The 7664-nt window shown below is 36.0% G+C and overlaps 1 long non-coding RNA gene across 1 annotated transcript; it reads left to right on the forward strand.

Moving 5' to 3' along the window:
• LOC148879771 (uncharacterized) lies at positions 1 to 4109 on the forward strand. The gene is made up of 3 exons (XR_016104326.1): positions 1 to 333; positions 477 to 556; positions 3882 to 4109. It is a non-coding gene; the product is annotated as an uncharacterized LOC148879771 (long non-coding RNA).
• The last annotated feature ends 3555 nt before the right edge of the window (positions 4110 to 7664 follow it).

The following is a 7664-nucleotide window of genomic DNA, read 5'->3' on the forward strand; positions in this document are numbered from 1 at the left end:
AGCATCGCCGATAGGAACCCTATCTTTAGCAAAATTTTCCCACTCGAACCCCTTCGAATTTCTTCCCTCCCCTTCTTTCTCACACTATCAGAACGGAATAGCCTATCAGAACCGAATAGCCAGCAACACCTTTTCACTCACCAACCCTAGTATTTCTCTCCCTCCCCTTCTCTCTCGAGGTCTCTATCTCTCTCTGTTCGGTGATGTCTCTACCTCTCAATCTCTCAGTCTAACGCATCCAGGGCCATTCCATCTCAACCTCTCAGTCTACAATCGAGTTTCTCCTTATTGTGAAGCAAACAAAAGGGGCATTCCATCGCAAAACGAGTTGTGGTAAGATGATGACAGCCGCAAATCATTTAAGGTTTCGTTTTCGCTATCTATAAATGTATCAGTTGCCCTTGAAGCAATTTTGATATTCTTCTTTGATTTTGTTTTGAGGTGTATTAATTTATTCTGATTGTGTTGGAATTCAGGCGAGAAGCTCGTTTTCCAGAGCACCAAGAAGAAAGTCAGTGGGCCTAAGTGTCTTGTTACCGGAAAGAGAATCCAAGGGGTATGTCTTCGTGTCTTAATCCGTTGTTTTCCATTTACTTAGGTATCAAGTTACCCCTTAACCACCAACGTTTTGATGGATATTAGGGTTTAGGGTTTTATTTCTTCTGTCATTTTCTGTTAGCCATGCTAATCTCGGTTTAAATGGCGATTTGTTTCCCTATGACATGATATGTAGGTTCAATACTAATTAACTCATGATATGTAGGTTCGATACTAATTAACTCACATAGATAATTCTAGAATCTTTACAAATACCTACAGCATACCTGCATGTAACTTGGATGAGTTTTCCAAACGAATCGGTTTTCTTACCGAGTCATTACCTGGTGAATGAAGGGTCTGTTATCTAGTCCTTTGCAGATTGACCATATTTAGCTGATCCTCAAATTAAGTAATCTTTCTACTTCTAAATCAACTTTTTTTTTTCCGTTTTATAATGAATAAGATGGCCATTTGATTTTGATCTTAATATTTAATTTTTATCTTTTGACGTTTGGTGGGAACATGAAGCTTGATGTAGTTGCAACATTTGCTATGTCCAATATCCACCATATGTTGTTGTTCTAGAATGGTTTGCTTGAATTTCTATATTCATTTTGATACCCACCTTATAATAGACTTGTTGGAGAGATGCCTATAGTTCAGATGTGTGACAACCTTCTTTGCTGGTTCTCACTATGATATCCTTCTTAGTGGCCTTTTGAACATATTGGCATGGTTTGCTAATATTGCAGTTAAGTTTGTTTGAGAAAAATGAAATTAAACATATTGGCATGGCAGATAGCCCATCTCTGATCTCTCGGCTACTACAGCCAGCCACAGTCAGAGACTTTAATAGCAAGCTTTAAAGGAGGGAGGGTGTTGTGATCTGATTGGGCTGCCTGGGAGTGGGAGACCTTCTGAGTCAAAGCTTAAACCAATCAAATGGGTTTCACTGTTAATGATTTGTGGACTGTGGTCAATGTTAATGTAATTGATTGAATGGTTATGACCAATGGCATTTAATTGAATCTTATCTATTGGATTCATTTTATAGATTTAAGTTTGGTTCCTGAGAAAATTATTGAAAAGGGGAAAATGGTTGAGATATTTACTCAAAAATCAAATGTAGTACAATATAGTAAATAAGAAAGTAATCAGAAAATTAAATTGTTAATAAAATGAGTTTAAAATAACTTTTAATAATATTTTCTTCTTATGAAGTAAATCCATGGTCTATGCATGCCTCATGTACTAAAATCATGCATGCACAACTAATAATATGATATGCCTTTGCCTTGTCTCAGATGTCAGAATATATATTCTCATCCATGCTGCAAAATAACAAAGAAGACTGCAGCATTTATAAATTCACATAAGCTTTAAAAGGCTCAACAAATTATATTAAGTTCTACAAGCTCCATGGCAGTGGCCTTTTGAACGGATTAACATACCAACCTTAAATGGAGTAAAAAATGAGTGGGAGAAGCATTCAGTTATCACTTTATCCCTATGCTTCAAGTTTCTATAGTAGTCCACAAGAGGTTTGTATAAGGGAGGATGATGATGAAGTTGAGCTACAAGTAGCAAGAAAGAGGTTGATAGATGTTATGAGGCTTGGAGTTGGACAAGGACTTACCCATTCAATTTGACATGAAATGTTACAGGAAGATCAAGCTCGTTTGATGATCCAAGGGTCTGACTCTGACCATCCATAATGTATCAACACATGGGTCCTCTTGCGTTAGATATGAGCATGCAGTGTCCAGGATCAGCAATATAAGCATCAAGTTCTCAATGGGTCCTCCTGTGTAAATGGCTTGGAACTAAAACCCCACAAAAGCCAGCATTGCAAGTCGGTCATTCATGATCTCTTTGGTTCTTAGCACCATAACTGGCTCTAGTGACCCTCTTTCCCACATCATGGGGTCAAACCATTACCCGCCTGGATACCCAACATTGGGCTTTGGTTTTTTTTTATGAATAATAATATATGCTTAGCATTGGCATAACACTTTAGCAATTATGAGCTCAGTTTACTGTGATTGAGAATGAATTCCCCTCTTTAGCAGTGGTTGCCCTGTTTTATCAGCACCATTGATTATCCATTTTATTGGTGTCAAAAGGTATTATGTTTTTCCCTTGTTTTACATGCTTGATAGACCTGCCTTTTTCAAGGAGAGGAGGGATATCAGTTCAAAAGATTGCATTAATAATAAGGTAATGGACTAATGGACATAGATACATAAATGAATGCCATAAAGACATGTGGCTCAACTTCCAGTTGTTACCATTACAGTTGTTGCAAATATTTGCAATCACTTGATGTGTCTTATATCTTATTATTTATCTCAAAGTGGAAAGGCTAGCTGGTTCTAGTAGAACAAAGTGTAGATGAGTCTCTCTATAGTTCAACCAAAAATTTATGGGGTATTTAGGTTATCAAATGCCTCAAGATTGGAAGAGCTTTTTGAAATATAAAGACTTGGGTTTTTAAAGCAAGAAAGAATAAAAGGGCACAAGAGAGAGAAATCTTACTTTGTAAACAAATGTGCCTTTCTTGGGTGCCATTTTAACTTGGGGTTGGAGATAAAGCTTACAAAGATTTTGATTAGAAGCATAACTTTGAATTAAAGTATGTCTTAGAGAAACCATCTCTCTCTCTCTAGATCAAGATTGTCCATTTGATGAGTCCCCACGTGAAAGAAATCTAATGCCAGAAATTGACTTGAAATGATGTTCTAGACCATGGTTGGCAATTTGGTGGTGCTTGTCAAACATCAAACATCCCACAGGAATTAGTTAGACTTTCACTTCAATTTCATTGGATAATTGGACAAAATTATATTTGATTCGGTTTGCATTAAAAGCCTTTAACCAACTTACTAATTTTGCATTAAATACATAGGAACAAGGATCCCATGTTTCTTACCATGTCATTGGCTTTTTCTTTTTCTTTTTCTTTAGTTAGAACAAAGAACCCTAACTTTCATGGGATGTGTTGTTGATTCCTTCTTGAGGGTTTTGGTTCAATGGGTTAGGGATACTCTTTACATGAGATGATTCTTTTCTATGTCTAGTTGGAATCCATTTAAAAACCCCACATACCTATTGGTGTTGGATTGAATCCCTTTTGAGTTTTTTGACACAAAATTAGAATAATTTATATTTTTTTTGGATTTTACTTTATTTTGCTTTATGTCTTAATTTACTTTGAATATTCCACATTGCATGGCCTATAGCTTTGGTAAATATTTTATACTTCATTAACTTTTACTATTTAGTTTTGGATAGTATGAAATGATTACTTTTTGTTTCTTATACTCGTTTTTCAATTCTTATAGATTCAAAAGGTGGTTACACAACAATAGAGAAATTATTGATGGAGAAGTTAACAAGACATTGAAGACATTTGACACTTCTTTTATTATGTTTGTTGTTAAAAATAAGAACATCATGTTATTACTTTTTTGTTGGAAACATTAATTACTTTAATTAAATGATACATGTTTTTTGTATTTACATTTGCATTTGAAAATAATTAAAATTTACAAGAATCTTATGATAGGTTATATCAATGATTTGATAATTTTGCAATTATCTTATGACAGGTTATATTGATGGTTTGATAACTATACAATTATCTTTATGACAGGTTATATTGATGGTTTGATAACTATACAGTTATCTTTATGACATGTTATATCGATGGTTTAATAACTTTACAGTTATCTTTATAACATGTTATATTGATAATTTGATAATTATATAATTATCTTTATGAAAGGTTATATTGATGGTCTGATAATTATACAATTATCTTTATGACAGGTTATATTGATGGTTTGATAACTATATAGTTATCTTATAATAGGTTATATCAATAGTTTGATAACCATTCAATTATTTTATAGCAGGTTATAATACACCATTGTGATAGGTATTATATAATTACGGTTTCCTCTATAAACTGTTGCAATAGGTACTTTATAACTACGGTGTTCTTTATAAACGGTTGCGATAGGTATTCTGTAACAATGGTTTTTTTTTTTTTATAAACCGTTGCGATAAGGTATTCTGTAGCAATGAATACCCTCCATCGAATTATTGTTAAAGGATTCGGTTCTTGTGAAGAACCACCTGTTGATTCTGCTCCACCCTATGCTGTCATCTTTAGTGGGAACAGTTTTTGGTGTTTTCCTTGGGTGTGAACACCTTTGTTGGGAGTTACTATTATTCCGTATCAAGTACATCTCTCTCCTACTTTTTGGTATTATAGATAGATTTTTTTTTTACATTCAACTGGTCAGGAACAAGCAATTCCAATTCAACTGGATATGATTTGGAATAAATGCATTCATTCCCGCAAATTTGATCAATTGTACTCTGAACCCGATAAATGACCATGTTGCAAATATTTACAAGCTAAGATGAGAGTAGTAGTCTAATGTCCTTGGTTATCAGGGGTGATAATACCACTATGGTGGATTGGTGGTCCTGTATTTTTTGACTCCATCTTTGGGAAACATTTGTTTGGAAGGAGTATAAATGCAAAGTGCAAAACCTTATATTTTGTATTATTTTGTATGAATTTTTATTGTGTATATTTGCATTTGTACTCTTTCCCAATTGAGCCTAAGAAAAAGTGTGTTTCCTGTAATCGTATGATTCCTCTCGGGAAAATAGAAACGGGAATGTTTTTAACAATAATTCCATCCCTCTCAGGATTTCTTAGATTGTAGATGAATAGTAGAAGGCTTATTGAATTTTTAAGTTTGTAGTACTATTACACATAAGGGTCAACAGGTGGAGACACGATGCATGTAAAGCCTAAAATGATATTTGTAAGGTTGCAAATGATATCCAATTGTCCACAGTTGATTAAAATGGTTGAAACCAAATTTACTCGATCGTTACAAAGTTGTATCTTATACTAACCTCACAACATTTGCAACCACACATTAAGAATACCTTTCTTATTTGTATATTGTTATTCCTGAGAGATTCTCAGTGCACACTTAGGGTCATAAAAATTTATTATTAAAAGGAACAATTTTATCCCATCCAAGTGTTGGCAAATTACCTCCTAGTGGGAAACTTACTTACCCATCTAGGAGATAGGCATCACTTACCAGGTAAATGATACCCAAGGAAAATAAATTTTCTAAGAACCTCACATAAATCTGAAAAAAGAATATGGGTATCTTGATCAATGGAAACCAAAATCCTCTTGTTACCAGTCGAAGTGACCTCGATGTAAGGAGCGACCTCCTTCGAGGGCTTGCTGACTGATTGAAGTCCAGGTTACCTATGAGACGACTTGCCGACCAATTCTGCATGTATATCCCATCACTCTCGGGTTTCTTGGAAATTGGCCCCCACACTGAATGTTCTAGAGGAAGCCAAACAAGGTGCGAAGACTGGTCTACGTGTATAGCCACCTCTGAGGACTTTGAACCATTTAGGCACGACCTCCTAGAAATCTCGGACGCGATGCGTAAAGCCCATGCCAAACAATGCCTATATAAAGGCACCAACCTCAATGTCACAAGGCACGTGTGATTTAGTTTATTCTAGTTCTCTTACTCTCAAGCTATCAGCTCGCATTCATTAAGTACTAACTTAAGCATCGAAGTGTCCACACCGGGTTAGCCACCCCATGTTCTTTGAGCATTTCTTCTTTGTAGTTCGACTGACCAGCTAAGCAACTGACGTTCGAGCTACCATCCAACTAAGAACAACCAAATCGTGCATCATCAATTGGTGCCATCTATGGGAAGAACAACAAAAAACTAATTTCTCACATTCAATTTTCACCTTTATCAATTCAATGACATATTGGAGAAGCACCAACATCAAGAACGAAGTATCAATTATTGAGGGGTGATAATTCTATATTTTGATGCCTTAAGGGCATCATTTCAAGGGTATTTTAGGCTTTAGAATAATCAAAATGTCCATTTTCTAAGTTAATTTCAATATTGTGACCTTTGAGGGCATCTATGCAAATCTTGTGAAAAATTGGGGAAGTTTCATGGCTGAAATGCAGTTTTTGGAAAACTGGTGTAAAGGCCAACTGAGAAATGGGGTGTTTTTGTGAAAAACTGAGCATAGGAGGGCGCCTCCTATCTGCTAAACCCAAAATGGTGCCCCTCCTATTGTATTAGCATATTCCCCTCTCCTTAGCAAACCCTAGGGTACTTTCTAACCCATTCTTTAAATCCTTAACAAACCCTACCTGCCCCTAGCTGCTAAATCGCCACCTTCCATCCCTTCTAATCTCCACCATTCATTTTAGGGCACTCTCTTTTTATCTTTCTAACCCTAGGGTGCCATCTAACTTCTAATCCTCACCATTCAACCCCTAGCCACTAGATCTCAGCCCTCTATTTCACCTTCTATCTCAACCATTCACTCTAGGGCACCATCCATTGCTTTTAATTTCCACCTTTCAGCCCTAGGCGCCCAAATCTCCACCATCCAATTTTGTGTGCCCAAATCTCCGCCCTACATAATATTGGACACCATCTCATTCTCTTCTCAGCCTTAGGATCACCTTAGAACCATCCTAACCCTTCATTCTAAACCCTAGGGCACCCATATTTTTGCTAAAACCCAATTGCGGCCTCCCTCGTTCTCTCTAATCCCAGTTTTATCCACCCTCCTCTATAAAAATAACATAAGGGGCCCTAAGAAGGGGTTGGATTCTGCCCCCAGGAAAGATGGAAGGCTGATCTTGAGAAGTTCAAGTGTAGAGGAAGAGGAAAATGCACAGGCAAGAGGAGGGGTTCCTGCTTACAGTTCGCCAAAGCAACTACTACCACCTCTAGATTTGGATCCCAACTAGTTTCTTTAGCTTTAGTTTTAATTTTTGTTCTTTTATTTCTAGTTTCGCTTTTTCCTTCCTGCAATTTTACTTTTATTCAATTTAATTTTTGTTTTGTTTCTTTTCTACGGATTTGGAATTCAGCCAGGTAAGACAGAAGGCCTAGCTTGAGAAGTTCAAGGGTCAAATGAGAGATCCGGAGACTGCTACCTCTAATCGGATTACAAAATTTTTTATTTAATTTCTTTTATTTATTTATTTATGTTATTTATTTATTTTTATGCACTTTTCAGTTTCAGTA

The sequence above is a fragment of the Nelumbo lutea genome, chromosome 1 (genome assembly GCF_056320005.1).
Source record: "Nelumbo lutea isolate HS-2025 chromosome 1, American lotus-T2T, whole genome shotgun sequence".
NCBI lineage: Eukaryota > Viridiplantae > Streptophyta > Magnoliopsida > Proteales > Nelumbonaceae > Nelumbo > Nelumbo lutea.